This window comes from Lissotriton helveticus, chromosome 4_1, assembly GCF_964261635.1.
Source record: "Lissotriton helveticus chromosome 4_1, aLisHel1.1, whole genome shotgun sequence".
Classification (NCBI taxonomy): domain Eukaryota; kingdom Metazoa; phylum Chordata; class Amphibia; order Caudata; family Salamandridae; genus Lissotriton; species Lissotriton helveticus.
The window spans coordinates 363,691,699-363,707,837 of NC_136063.1; the positions used below are offsets into that span (position 1 = coordinate 363,691,699).

At 44.6% G+C, this 16,139-nt stretch overlaps 1 protein-coding gene across 1 annotated transcript in view; it reads right to left on the reverse strand.

The window, feature by feature from the left end:
* Positions 1-16,139, reverse strand: part of LOC144828000 (fibrocystin-L-like) — a 1,506,874-nt gene that overhangs the window by 47,175 nt on the left and 1,443,560 nt on the right. The gene's annotated exons all lie outside the window — the stretch shown is intronic.

Genomic DNA, 16,139 nt, shown 5'->3' on the forward strand with positions numbered 1-16,139 from the left:
CGACATGCAGTGAAACTGTGGTGGCATGGCCGGGGGGTAGACTTGAAGGGGAGGGAGTAACCCCTCTGGACGAGTTGCAGCACCCACTTGTCAGAAGTGACAGAATGCCAATGGGGAAGGTGATGTCGCATCCTGCCACCCACTGGCGTGGGGTGCGTCCCAAAGCTCAGACTAGGAAGGCTTTGAGGCGGATGTCGCTGGGGTGAAGGTGGGTTGACCCTCACGCCGGCCCCCGACCCGCAATGGCGTCCACCATGGCCATCCACACTGTGTTTGGTTCTGCGCAGGCTTCTGACTGAACAAGCGCGCGAGGGCAGCGTCTAATTACTCCGGCGACATCATCCCGGCGCCAACGACGCTGAAGACGGACGCGGTGCCGCAGACGACGCCTACCGAGGCGCAGTTGTACTGCTACGCAAAACTTTCCGGATCCAGTCTGACGCCTGGGGATATTCTAAGGTAAGGAATCTAACACTAACCTGTTTCTTTCAGATGTTACAGAATACAATACAGCAATAAGGTAATGACATTAGTGCCAAAGTGGGACTGACTGGATCAGGAGGCTACAATGAGAGAGTATGTGGAGTGGGGCAAGGATTTTGGGAAAGGAAGATTATTTGTTTGCGAGTAGATGCAATTGTTTAGTAGCAAAGATTTTAGATTTTGTTTAAAGCAGTAGATGGAGGGGTTGCATCTGGGATCTTTGTGGAGTGTGTTCCATATCTTTGGAGCATTTCCTGGGTGGATTTCTTTTTCAGCTTGGGGTTATCAGAAGAAGCGAGCTGGAGCTTCTTAGTATCTGGTGTGTACCAGCTCTAGACAGTTTGGTTTTTAGGTATATGTTTTTTTTTGTATGAACACCTTTGTGGGTGATGTGATGTAGGTGGTTTTGAGGATGAACATTCCTTCAATGGGAAGCAAGTTGAGACTATTAAGGGCAGGAGAGATGTTGTCAAACCGCTTTATTCCTGTGGGGACTCTCGTTGCTGCATTGAGATTGGCTCTCAGGAGTGCAAGATGACTTTGTTGAGTTCCAGTGATGATGGCGTTGCCATAGTCCAGTTTAGAGAGTACAAGCTATTGCACTACAGTCTTAGGGTCATTGATGTGGATAAAACGTTTGAATTTTTGTAGGTGTCTTAGTGTGAGAAGTGCTCCTTTAGCTGAGTTGTTGATGTGCTCCTTCATTGACATGTTTCTGTCCAGGGTGACACCTAATGATTTTACGGAGTTTGAAAGTGAAAGAGAGTAGTCTAGTGAGTTAAAGTTATTGAGCCATTCTTAGATTGGTAGAGGGTTGTTTTTAGGAGAGAGGAGTAGCAGATTTGTCTTGCATGGGTTCAGTTTTAGGAGGTTGCAACCTAACCATTTTGTATCTTGTTTAGTGTGGCATTCAGATGGAGGATGTCTCTAGGTGACTTTATATTGTAATAGAGTTGGGTGTCGTCAGCATATATTTGAGCCCTTCTTGTTTCAGAATAGTTGTGAAGGGTTCCATGAAGAGATTAAATAGGGCAGGAGAAATGATTGAACCTTGAGGAACACCTTGTGGCACTGCAACATCCTTCGAGAGACAGCTGTTGATTTTTATTTGTTAAGAACAATGTTGCAGGTAAGCTGTGAACCATTTCAAGAATGTGCCGTTGATACCAGAGGGAGTCTTGATGCTTTTGAGTAGAGCTGGATGGTTTATTGTATCAAAAGCCACCGACAGGTCGAGTAGGATAAGGAGGCATGGGTCACCTTCATCTAAGGATTTGTGAATGTCATCAGAGATATTGAACAGAGCAGTTTCAGTGCTACAGCCTCTTCTGAATCCCGATTAGAAAGTGTTGAGAAGGTTGAATTCATCAATATGCTGGTTGAGTTATAGGAGGACACATTTCTCAGTTTTTTTGGCTAGGAAGAGATGGTTGGTGGTCGGTCTGAGGTTATTGATGTTACTGGGGTCAGTACCTGTTTTTTTTAAGGATGGGTGTGACTTGGCCTATTTGGAGGTAGTCAGGCTCTCTGCCAGACGAGAGAGAGGAATTGATGATCTTGGTCCAAATAGCAGAGATGCTATGGTTAAGGTTCTGCACTAAGGCGGAAAGGAGCGGGTCCATAGTGTGCGATGTGGGCTTCAAGTTTCCAAATATTTTGAAGACTTCATCTTTTGTCATTGGTTTTAAATCTGTCCATTTAGCACTGTTTTTTGTTGAGGAGGATCAATTATTGTATTGGTATTTCTAGGGTCCCCCCCTGTCCTTTGTTGAGATAGGTGAGGCAGTCTCCATGGAAATTTGCATGTCGGTGGAGTTGTCAGGCTGGAATGTTGGTCTTGAGTCTGCGATAAGTGAAAGTTCGATTTAAGCAACTTTGTCAGAGAGGAAGTTGGCTATTTCCACACAGTGTTCATTAGTGGCTATTGTTTCGTGATGGGGGTAAGGTTGATTTGTTCTTTGAGGATATTGGATAGCTCCCTTGGTCTGTTTTTTTGCACGGTCAAGTTGGTTGTGAAAAAAAGTGGCTTTTTCCCTAAAGATGTGTTTTTTGTAGGAGAGACGTAATGACCTGAGGAGAGGGCGGTGTGCTGATGAGGGGTTCTGTTTCCATAGCCTTTTAACCCGCATTAGGTGTCTCCTCTCATTGTTAAGGTTGGAATTAAACTAGGATCTGGATTGGATTTTCCTAGAACTCTTTCATTTGAGAGGGACCACTTGGTCAAGAACGTAAGTCGTCATTGAGCTATAGAGGGTGGTGAGGTCATCTACAGAGTTACGGTTAGGTTGAGAATGTAGATGAACGCAGACCCTGGACTCCAGCTCTGTTAGTGGGATTTGCTTGAGGTTCCTTGGCCAGTGCGTGAGTTTTTTGACTGATGCTGGGCACAGACTGTGGTTTGCCTCGAGATAGAACAGTATTAGGTGGTGTTCCGACCACTAAAGGGAGACAAGATCATTTCTGGTAATAATTGCATCTGGCGTAGATCCTTTGCTGTGGGTCCGTTTGTTGCAGAGTTGTTTGAGGTCATACAATTTGAGAACGTTTCCAAGATTACTGACTGCGGTGTATTCTGTGTCGTTCCAGGGCAGATTGAAGTCACCTAGAAGCACCTCTTTGGTCGGTAGAGAGAACATTAATATTAGGTCTGTTTGTTCTTCAGTGAAGAGTAAGCGATTAACAGGGAGGTGCTAGATCGTGTGGAGTGAGATAGGGTAGGTGTCTTTTTTTTTTAATTCTTTATTGACAAGCAGGGCAAGGTGATCAACAAATACATTTTTAACTAAACATATAATATAAAATCAAATAACGGTACAGATCAAAGTACAAATAAAGTAACGCAAGACTCTTTGCATTACACATCCTTCAAGTGTAACCATAAGACAGAACAGAAAGCAAATGGAAAAATGATGTATATTCCTGTATCAATAATGGCAAAGTGGAAAAACACAGATATATTCCCTGAGGCCTACTACTATTAGTGTCTTCTGTAGTCATGTACTATTCTAAAAATGTGCCCCAAATTTTAACAAATTTCCCGGTTGCTTTTATTCCCCGGTTCCTTGCAATTGAACCCTCCATAATATAGATCTCATTAACTAACGCCCACCATTCCATTGTATGAGGAGGGTTCGGGGAGATCCAAGCTCTCGCAATAACCAATCTAGCGCTGGTCAGAACTATGTTTAACAAATCTGTGTTGGTAGTGCTAGATGGATATATAGCAAGTAAATTGAGGCTGCTGATAGTGCAGAACTGATCACTTTTTGTTTATATAAAATGTTTTCTATTACCGACCAATACCCTGTTAATACTGGACATGTATAGATCATATGTACAATATCTGCAGCCACCAGCCCACACTTAGGGCATTTAGTACGGTCACTGCTCAGATTGTTTTGTGCCCATTTGGAAATTCTCAGTGGTGTATAGTATAAGTGAGATATTGTTCTGTACGATTGAAGCATTAGACTAGATGAATGAGTCACTTTATTAATGTTTACTAAAGCGGCTGTAATATTCTGAGTTGTCACATTAAATCCTATTATGGAAGTCCATTTTATCGATAATCGAGGAGTTTCATCCAGCTTGTTTTGATTTAAACACTTATGTCCCATACTAATTAATGATTTTTGATTTGTTGAATAAAAACAACTCCATAAATCTGAGCTACTTACAGATATCAGGTTCATCTTACGAATTAAATAGTCCCTTATTTGAATATACTTAAAACGCATCATTTCCGGTAATTTGAACAAAAGTTTCAAAGTTTCAAATTGTAAGAAGCCACTTGAACCATATAAGTCTCCCACTTTTAGAATACCATATTTAGCCCAATCTCGTCCCGTATTATCACAAAAAATCCCTGGAAGTCCAGGATTACCCCAAAGTAACAGGTCAGTGTGAAAAAAAGAAGTCTCACAATTAGTCATAATCATATTCCAGATACGTACTGCATCCCGTGCAGTCTTAAATTTTACACGTTTAAAATAATTCGGGTCCTGCACCTTTGCCAAAAATTGTTTTGCCTCTCTGCCAAGCATAAATTGATGACAAAAAAAATTGATTATAACTAGTAAACAGACTACGAAGCCGGTTCAAAAAAGAAGCGAAAAAGTAGGCTCTAAAATCAGGGAAGTTAAGACCCCCTGTTTCCAATGGTAATTTCAGAATTGCCATCGATCTTCGAAGCTTCTTATAGCCCCACAAAAAGCTATTAATAATGCTGTCCAACTTTTTAAAAAGCAAATTATTAACGCGCAGAGGAATACAACGAAAAAGATATAAGAATTTAGGCAGGATATTCATTTTAATCAAATTCAATCGTCCCAGCAGGTTAAGCGGAATCTTATGCCACTTTTTTAAAAGAGCTGCCACTTCTTTCAATAAAGGTTCATAATTTAATGAGTTTATATCCGAGATCTTTGAAGAAATTTTAACCCCTAAATAAACCGCAGCCAGGCAATATCCTGGAACTTGAGGATTAGACTGATAATTCATTATGACTTGCGTTTTATTTATGTTAAGTTTGTAACCTGCGATAGCCCCAAAATTATTAGCTTCTTATGAAATCCCTACCAGTGCTTCTACCACATTGGTAGTGTATATGGCTAAATCATCGGCATAAGCAGTGATTTTCAAAATGTTGTCTTCATGATGCATGGGTTTTATTTTAGCTTGCTCTTGAAGGGCATTAATAAACGGCTCCATGGAAAGAGCAAAGAGTAGGGGTGACAGAGGGCACCCCTGCCGTGTCCCCCGTAATATTACAAATTTAGATGAAACAGCCCCTGCATAGCTGATCTTGGCATTAGGATCTTTATACAAAGCTAGTATACTTCATAAAAAACGTCCTTTAAAGCCGTATTGTTTCATCACCCCCCATAAGTAATCCCACCCCACTCGGTCAAACGCCTTCTCTGAGTCTAAAAGTATCATCCCGAGTGGGGTGTGATTAGTTGCTGCAACATCAAAGGCGGTAATCGCCATGTTAACATGGGTAGTAGTGTCCCTCCCAGCTACGAAGCCATGTTGTTGTTTATTTACCAGCAACGGCATGCGTGGGGCCATGCAAAGAGCTAATATCTTGGAGTACGATTTAACGTCCGCGTTAATCAATGATATAGGACGATAAGAGCCGCATTCCGTTGGTAATTTATTTTTCTTAAGAAAAAACATCATTTTAGCTGTATTCCACGATTCTGGTACCTGCCCAGTAACGCCAATTAAATTAATAACTAAGCATAAAAGTGGTAAGATTTCATCTGCGCAAATTTTATATAATTCTATGGGGAGGGTATCCTCACCAGCAGCTTTATTAGAGGGGAGAGAAGTAACAGCATAGTGCAGTTCCTTTAGCGTAACTTCTTCCTCGAGCCCATTAACACATTCTTGATCTAGGTATTCACGAGCTGGAAGATTTTTATTAATATACATTTGTATCTGCATTTCTGTACAGCTACCCTCTGGAGTGTATAGATGTTTATAGTATGTTACAAACTGATCCATTATTTGTACTGGCTGAGTATATGATATATTATTAGGGCCTTTAATGGATTTGACTAATGTTGTAACTCGGTCATCTGCCACCTTGTAAGCCAGGGCCTTTCCTACCTTGTCCCCACATTCATATTGTGTCAGTTTATATTTAAGCAGCTTTCGACTATTATTTTCCCTTAAAGCACATTTAAGGGTCGAACGTGCAGTCACTAATTCAGTTTCTAATTTTTCAATATCTTGCGCCCCCAAACCACCAGCTCTTAAATTGTCGGCTAATTGTTTTTCCAGCTGCAAAATACCATTTGTTACAATCTTATCCTTTTTCCTTTGTTCTGCGTTTTGTTTATATACATACTGTTGCACGTGCCCCCTAATAGAAGCTTTACAAGCATCCCAAACTGATAAAAGTGATGCACTTCCTAAATTGATTTCAATAAATTCTTTGATATGCGCCTTCAACGTTCCGACAAAAACTGCATCTGCCAATATATATATCTAGGAAAGGTAAACAGTCTAACTTCCGGGTCCCTTTGTATTATACTGAATGACAATAAAATTGGATTGTGGTCCGACGAGACCTTTGGAAAGATCTCCATACGTCCAACCTCAATAACCTCGTCTGATGCCCACGCCAAGTCTATTCGTGAATACAGTTTGTGGGGTGAGGAGTAAAACGTGTAGCCAGGTTGATCTGGATACAAGCTCCTCCATACATCTTTTACATTGTGTATCCGAGCTAGTTCTAATATCGCCGCCCTAGTTTTACGCATGCGTCTAAATAGACCTCTCTTAGTCACATCCTGTTCATAGTTTAGCACGCAGTTATAATCCCCCATCATAATAAGTTCCCCCTCCCACGAGAGCAATTCAATATTTAACCAATCAAAGATACGCGGGTCATCAATATTTGGCCCGTATATGGCACAAAAAAACAATTTATGGTTCTCGACCTGCATTTGAGTAATGGCCCACCAGCCTCCATTGTCCGAAGCAGTTTTAATCACTACCCCCCATGGTTGCTTTTTTTTCAAGATTGCAACTCCTCTAATGGGAGCGTTAAAAGTAGTGCACACCACCACCTCGTATCCCAGTTGACTCAGTATTTTCTTATCTTTAAAGCAAATATGCGTTTCTGTTAACATAATTAAATGTGGATCATACATTTTAAGTTCCTCGTACACCATACGCCTTTTGTTCTTATTATTCAAGCCCGAAACATTCCAAGCTAAACACCTAAATTGCAGCATTATAAATTCTTAATAAAAGAAAAGCGTTCTGCACCTCTCGTAAATTGCCATAACATTCCCTGTCTACAGTTTCTAATGTTAACCACCTTAAACCTTACCTTGTCCTTTTCTTTTTCTCCCCCCCCACCCTTCCCTCCCTTCCCTCCCTTCCATCCCACTGGTACCCTCCCCCCTGTGCCTACCCGGAAGCCTCCCTCTATCTTCTGCTGCCGTTAGAGGGGCAGCCACCCAGAGAGGAATCCACAGGAACCCGAGCCCTCTATATTGCCGTCATATAGAATGACCATCAGCCAAAAGGTGAAAGACAAAAAAAATAAGAAAGAAGAAAATAACCCTAGGGAGTTATAAACAGCAGTAGTACCCATAACAGATTATTCTGATGTGTTTTTTTTTTCTTCCCCCCCCCCTTTTTTTTGTCTCTATTTCATTCTAACCCATTTGCTTTCTTAGTTAAGTTTTTAAGTCCATTTTTGAAAGAAAATGCTCCGCTTCTTTAACATCATGGAAAAAGTAGCTATGTCCGGACTTAATAACTTTGAGGCGAGCAGGTTCTTGTAGATAGGCCATTGCTCCGTGGGACTTAAAAGAATCGATCAGTTTACGTAGCCCCCATCTTTTGTCCATAGTAACCTTGCTGAGGTCGGATTTAACAAAAAAAGGTTACATTATCAATTGTAACTGGAGTATTTGGCCTAGCTTTCATTGAAACTGCTTGTCGCAGCAAATAGTTACCAAAATAGATTAGGAAGGGCCGTAGATATTTACTCTCCTGGATTCTAGGGGTAATAGGAAGTCTATGTTATGTTATGTTATGTTATGTTAATTTTATTTTTATCGCGCACAGCTGCCCCAGCAAAGGGGCGTCCTGGCGCTTTGACAGGCACTGTAACATAACACATAATTAAAAGAGAGAATGTTAAGAAGCGGGAAACAGGAAAGTTTTGATCGCCTGCCTAAAGGCGAACAGGTCACTAAGGGCTCGAATAGATACCGGTAGCGAATTCCACAGCCCTGCTGCGAGCACCCGGAATGAGCGGCCGCCCATTCTACTCAATTTGAAGCGGGGACAGACTGCCAGGTGTAGGGCCTCTGATCTTAGTGATCTCAGAGGGATGTAGGGAGTGAGTAGATTGGCAAGTGCCGGCGGCGAAGAAGACTTCAGAATTTTAAAGGCCAGACACAGCGCCTTAAACTTAATCCGCTGTCTGACCGGAAGCCAGTGGAGGGCCGAGATGGTACCCGACGCCGAACAGTGTCTGGGGAGGCCCACAATGGCTCGCGCCGCGGCATTTTGTACCCTCTGGAGCCTCGAGGCCTCCGTCTGATTCACCCCCAACATCAGCGAGCTGCCGTAGTCCAGTCGGGATAAGATCGACGCCTGGACCACAAGCTGTCTGGTGGGGGGATCAAAATATTTCAGGACCGGCCTTATGCCCCGCAGAATGCCATAGCACGTGGCTGCCGTCTTTTTAGTATGTTCCGAGAAGGAGAGCACAGGGTCCAACCAGATGCCCAAATTTTTCACTCCAGACGCTGGAATCGGAGTGACGCCCAGCTCTGGTGGCCACCATTGCTTTCCCCATAGCTCGGCGTGCTTCCCCAACACCAGCACCTCAGTTTTGGTGGCATTCAACTGTAGGCAATTGGTGCGAAGCCAGCCTGCTACTGCCACAAGTCCCGCACGGAATCTGGGAGCCTCTACCTCAGGGTCTCCACTAAGTGTCACCGCCAGCTGCGTGTCGTCCGCATATGAGGTCATCACCAGACCCCACTGTTTGACGACCGCAGCTAACGGTTTCACATAGAGATTGAACATTGTAGGGCTCAACGAAGAGCCCTGCGGGACTCCCAGCTCCAGGGGATGGATGGTAGATTGGCCTGGTGGTATCGCCACCTTAAAGGTTCGATCAGACAAAAATGATCGGAACCACTCAAGGGCGATATCGGTGACTCCAGCCTCCTCTAGGCGTTGGTTCAATATCTGGTGGGACACAGTATCGAAAGCAGCGCTGAGGTCTAATAGTAGAAGCGCTGCTGTACGTCCTGAATCAAGTACCTGGCGCAGGTGTTCAATGATGTAAAGTAGCGCCGTCTCGGTACTGTGTCCTGGCCAGAAGCCATTCTGACTGGGATCCAGTATCTGGTTGCGAGCCAGGTGCTCAGCCAGAACAGAATTAACATGGGCTTCCGCTACTTTAGAGATCCAAGGCAATAGGGAGATGGGTCGGTAGTTTTCTAGCAGCCGAGGGTCAGAGTTGGCCTTTTTTAGTATAGGAGTGACCACCGCCTGTTTCCAGGCGGTGGGAACTACTCCACTGGACAGCGACATATTGATAAGATTCAATATGGGAGTCCGGCACAGCGGGGAAAGCGTGTTAATAAGAGCCGGTTTCAACGGGTCCAAAGGGGAGCCTGATTTGATCCTGAGGCTAAGTTTGTCAAAGATCTCCATAGACAAATCTGGTATTATAGCCAGAGTCTCATACCCCAAGGGATCAGAGTCAGCTACCACAAGGGTCGGCTGACATAGATCAAATCCTCGGTAGATTTTTTGCACTTTCTCCAGGAAAAAGATGGCGAGGTTCTCACAGTGGGAGTCTGTGCAAATCACCTCTGAGGCGGCTCTTTTTTTCATCAAATCCTTCAGGACCTTAAAAATCAGTTTGGAAGGGTTAGTGCTGGCTGCGAATTCCTGAGCGTAAAATGCGGCCCGTGTTCTGCAAATGGCCCTATGATAGTGCTTTAGAGCCGCGAAATATCGGATTTTTAGAGTAGGATCATAAGATTTTCTCCATTCCCTCTCTATTTTCCGACAGGATTTTTTCAACTCGGCAAGAGACTCATTATACCAAGGGCTAGCTGTTTTCGCCCTATATTTCGACCACTTCAAAGGTATAAGGGAGTCAAGTGCCTCGGAGATCCAAGTGCAGAACTGTTGGTAACCTTGGTCCGCGTTGTCAAAGGCGCTCAAAGGTCTCTGTTCCAGTAGATTATAAAAATCTTCAAGTTTAAGCTTATGCCAAAGCCTTTTTAAAATCGGCCTGTCCACTGATGTAAACGAATTATCGTGGATAGGACAGAAGGCTTCCACTAGCAAATGATCCGTCCATCCCATCTGAATCGGGTCTGTCATCTTCACCCCCTCTAGTGTGGAAAAGAATGGGTCCAGAATGTGGCCCCCTGGGTGGGTAGGAAGAGTGACAAGCTGGTTGAGTTGGAGGGCTTCAAGATCCGCCAGCAGAGTATTCACGGTTGTGGCCGACCTGTTATCAAAATGGATGTTTAGGTCCCCTATGATGTTAAAGTTGGCACAACCCATCGCTATGGGGCTGACCATATCGGCCAGTGCGGACTTGAAGACAGAATCATTGCCCGGTGGGCGGTAGATGAGCATACCGCTAAACGTAAACTGATGGCTGAAAGCGACTTTGAAGAAAGCACTTTCACAGGCAGGCAGCCCTGCGGGTTTCCATTCAGCAGGAAAGCAGGATTTGACTGCCATGGCAATGCCCCCTCCTCTTGTGGTCCTGTTAGACGTAAAGACCGTATAGTTCTGAGGGAAGGCAAGGTTTAAAATAGCCGAGTCTGGGTCCTGAAGCCAGGTTTCAGTCAATAAAAAAAGATCAGGATCTTCTTTTTCAAGAAGATCATGAATGAGTTGGTAGTGCTTGACCAAAGATCTCACGTTTAAACACCAGAGCCGGATGTCCCGAGCCGCGCCGCCCGTGCGAATAACAGGGGTAGCGTCTTCCAAGGAATGGATCTTAGTAGGGCTCACGAGTGACCAGCCCTTACAATCGCAACTATATGGGCCTGCTAATGGGTCAACAGGCTTACACAGGTAGTCCCTGTTTCTATATCCTATAGCTAACAGCTCTGACCGTGAGTAAGCCAACATACCAACGGCAGCTGAAGATGTCCGGAGCTGACCGGAGAGTCGGACCTGCCCCGCCTCGCGCTTCCTCGTCGCTGACGGGCGCAGACGGGCAGGACTCTGGCACGGCTAAGCGAGGGCGACCCGCCTGCGCGTCCCGCTGCGCGGTGGAGGAGAGCATTAAGTAGGCGCTCCCGGCCCAGCGCGAGCGCGATGATGCTCCAAAATGGCTGCCGTCCAAGTTAAGTTGAGCCCAATCCAAGATGGCCCCTGTGTAGGGAAACCCCCGTGACCCGGACTCGCCAAAACGGCGATGGAACTTCCGTTATGTGCGGTAAGAGGGAGGGAGGGGTGTGGAGCCCTGCCTAATCCCGCTAAAAGCCAGGAAAAACGATCAAAATATTAAGTGAGGCAAAAGTCCGAACAGGACGCGTTAAAATGTGAAAGCGCCAGCAGCAGCGCATGCGCAATGCAAGAAGTACCTGTCAAGACAGATAAGCTGGTAAAACCGCCTTAAGTAGGCACTCCCGGCCCAGCGCGAGCGCGATGACGCTCCAAAATGGCTGCCGTCCAAGTTAAGTTGAGCCCAATCCAAGATGGCCCCTGTGTAGGGAAACCCCCGGGACCCGGACTCGCCAAAACGGCAATGGAACTTCCGTTATGTGCGGTAAGAGGGAGGGAGGGGTGTGGAGCCCTGCCTAATCCCGCTAAAAGCCAGGAAAAACGATCAAAATAATAAGTGAGGCAAAAGTCCGAACAGGACGCGTTAAAATGTGAAAGCGCCAGCAGCAGCGCATGCGCAATGCAAGAAGTACCCGCTGGAGCTGTGAATCCCAGTCCCAGTCAGACAAATCCGGGAATGCCCTCTGTAAAATCTTTACCATGTAGGCCCTTGCATCTGCTCCCTCGGATCCCTCGGGTATCCCAAAGAGTCTCAGGTTATGCCGCCTCTGTTGGTTTTCCAAGTCCTCGACTTTATTCTGCAGAGCCCCTATTTCCTCATTATGGCGATCTGATGAATTCGAAGTAGTAGCAAGAGTTTCCTTCACTTCCACAACTCTTTGCTGTAGTTCCTCGATTTCTTTTGTCACGCCACTTAGTTTATTGGTAACTTCTTGGAGGGAGCTGTGCATTTTAGTGTTATCTTCTCTTAGTTGTCGAAAGTTCTCTTGTACCTCTTGGCGATGATCCATTAAAGTTTTTAGGATTAAATCCAAAGATGAAGCATTAGCATTAGCGTTGACATGGACAGAAGCCGGTGGAGAGGAGATGGAGATAATAGGTGTTACTATTGAATCGCAGTGTGGGGTAGTAGATATGATAGATTTGTCTTTCTGAGAGTCCCCAGCAATAACAATGGCAGTGTTATCGATCCTGGTGATACCAATAGGTAGTGTATTTTAAAGAAGCAGAGGGATCAGTTATGAAAGGCGACATTGGCAGTTCAGAGTATCTGTTTACATCCGCATTAGATAAGGTGTCACTTTTGGACGGAGTAGCTTGTGGGTTTATTAAGTTGACTCTAGGGCTCACCCCTACCATAGAGCTCCCTCCCGATAACCTTGGCGGGAGAATTTTGGCCTCTCTTTTTTGAGCTTGAAACCACTTACCGAGTGGGCTCTGATCTGTAAGCAGCTTCCCCCCGCTAATAGTTGGTATCAATGTATTTAATAAAGTTGCAGGGGTCATATTTCTCCCTACCTTCTTAACTTTATTTTTTGTCTTCCCCCTTTTTCTTAGAGCAGGAGGTCTGATAGCCTTTAATTGTGCAGAGGTGTATTCTATGTCCGCACCTGTATCTTCACCACTCTCAATATCACCAGTTTAAACCAGCTCCTCATATTCTGCATCGTCAGAGTTAACCTCTAGATGTGTCTCGCTATCAGTAACATCATTTACATCAGTGACATTACGGTAACCAAAGTTTCTATCATCAGCTTCAGTTTGATCTAAAACCGGTAAAAGTTGGGGGGACTTAAGGTGAGGTTCAATAACAGCATCTGAAGTATCTGTGGTAAGAGTGGTAAGATTATCAGTCGTGATGATCTCATTGTGCTCAGTCTTATTTGCGCAATCCACCTTATCTGCAGCACTCTTGCCCGCCATATCTAGCGCCCCCTTACAGTCTTTAGCTGAGTTTTCAATAGATTGTTCAGAATTATTGTCATATATTCCTGCAACTTCATTTTTATCCTTTCCTTTGTCCTTATTTTTGGCAGCAGTAACAGCAGTGGTGTTAACTTTAATAGGAGTTTTTCCAGAAAATTGAATAACTTGCTGTTTACCAGTTTGTTTATCCACCTGACGAGGCATCCTTGCTACCACTGCCGGTGAAATCGGTTTGAATATTGGAGAAACCCCTTCATCCAGCCCATCTTCCATGGGAGTGCCTCTGGTTGCTTTGTTCTTGGTATTTTTAGGAGCCATTGGCACAATAATTTGGCACAGTATGCAGTAATACCAATATACCAGTGTACCTGAGCCCCTAGCAGCCGCAGCGTTGTTACTGGAATTAGATCGAAAGAAAGAAAAAGGGGCCCGGTATGTTTCGCTCCTTTTCTTTTTTTTTTTCCCCCGCGCTCGGTGCTCAGCAGGCAAAACAAAGCCTTGAATCCGGCTCCTTGCAGTGGTGCAGTCCCTTTAATATCCCAAATGGTTTTTCACGCAGCCTGAGACATATTACTTCGAGTGCTTTGAAAAGAAGAAAATTCAAAGATTACCCCCCGTGGATTACTGGTGAAGCTCCTAGAACCTCCAAAACATGGGCTCCACGGCTACGTCTCCTCCACCGCGGCCGCTTCTGCTGCTTCCGCTTCTGCCGTTTCTGTTCCCCAGCCCTGCCGACCGCTCCTCCTCCTCCCTCCAACTCCCTCAGTTCGCTTCAGCTACCGCTGCCGCTGCCGTTGAGCCCTCTAAACGTGCCGAACCACCAGCCCCGCGTCTCCGCAGACCTCCGCAGACCTCAGACTCTGAGCCAGGCAGGCAGGCGGCTCACAGGTACGTTCTGCTGGTTCGTTGGTTACTATATTGCGCCAATATAAAGTTAAACTGCAATCCCTTGTCACTGAAAACCTTGTAGCCGATTAGCGTCGTGAGCAACTTCTATGGCATTTAATGACAGCTTCTCTGCACCTTCTGCTCATTAGTCCGTTCATTCATGAATTCGTAAAATTCATCGAGTATTTTCAAGCTCGAGGGTCAACGGTTCACTGTGGAGCATTCTCTCCATGGCGTCTTCACTCCGCCATCTTGCTTCCGCTTTAGTTCATACGACCTGTCCATTGTCTTTTGATCCTACTACGTTTTCTCCATCACGTCCTTCTTTATTTCAGTTTTACGCAGATTCTCTTCTCTTACTTCCTTGCCATTGTAATTCTCCTCTTTCAACACAAGAAGATATCTGGACCTGGAACTGCGTCACCCCTGCTGGCCTCTGTTGGAGTGAGTTCCTGATCCTCAAGAGGTGTGTCTGGGGTCCTGGACCCTTGTTGTAGCATCAGTTGAGCTCCTCCAGATAGTTGTGCTGTGAGCTGCTCGGTCGCTTGGCGGGACTGGTGCCGATAGGGTAGGTGTCTTAAAACGTGGGTGAACAAATAGTAACATTTACAAGTGTAAAAATCTGTGGTGGGATTTTAAAGTCTTAGTACAGATGGTGTGGGTTTTATTTGCATGTAATAAATTGATACTAATTAATATACATGGCTGCCTTATTCCAGAGCACTCTCACTAGGTTTGGTTTTAGCCTATGCTGTGGAAAGATCACATCAACACGCACCAAGGCTTAGATTGTGCATGATTGTATAAGTGCCAAAGAGGTGATGTTAGTAATTGAAAAAAATAGTGCTTTGTTAGAAAAAGGTTGCACTGCATCATTTTTAACAACAAAATTCCATATGCAGACTTCAGTGCTGAAGTGTATTGTTTCTGACTCAACAAATACATTGTTTTTATTAAACAACTGTCATAATTCTATTTAGTTACATTTATGACTACTTTATCAGCTTCATTATAATTATTTTCTGGGAGAAAAATGGAAGTGCTCCTTAGGCTGGGCTTACACCCCACACTTGCCAAAAAAAGGTAATATACTGGGGATCCACCGCCAGTAGGTCAAGGAGCTTTCGTCGAAATAGTTTGGGAACCACTGCCCTAAGGGCTACTCTCCACATGAACGATATACTAGTAACTGGAAAAAGTTACTATGAGCTTGCTCTCTGAACACACTGAAGTGGCTGCCAGTCGAAGCACATTGAATCCTAAAGATAGCAGTCCTGATACACAAAGGTAAACTTACAATTTTGTGTAAGTCTACCACAGTTTGCTAGCAGTTCTGATACACAACGGTAAACTTACACTTTTGTGTAAGTCTACCACTGTTTGCTATCAGCCGCGGCCAGTAGTGGGGGTACCTGCCGGGCGTTGATGTGGGGAGGGGGAGGGGCAGAGCAGGGGGTAGTAATCTATGGATCACGGAGCTTTACAGGTAAGTAAACATATAAATAAATAAAACGAATTTTGTTGGGCCCACTGCATCGCATTTGGGGATGCAGTGCACGCTACTAAATTAGTTTTATTTATTGATATGTTTATTTACCTGTAAAGCTCCATAATCCATAGATTACTATCCCCCACCCTGGCCCTCCCCCTCCCCACGTCACCGCCCAGCAGGTACTCCCACTACCGACTGCGGCTGTTTGCTATTCACAATTGTATTTTTCTAGGAGTATTTTTTTTTTTGACTGCGGAATCTCCACACATTAAAAGATAGGACTATCCTATCTTTTCTTGTGCAGAGACTCCTCGATCGTAAAAATACTAGTTTAGCAAACAATACTAAACTTACACAAAAGTGCAAGTTTACCTTTGAGAATCAGGCCCAGCATGTATAATACACAAAGAGGTACACTATGGAACCTCAAAAAACCTGGCACAAAAACTCACCTTGTCCAGTGGCAGCCACTCAAATTAGCTATCCGTGGAACGAACCAGATTTAAAATAAGAGAGGACCTACTCTCGCTTCTACATATGTAGTACA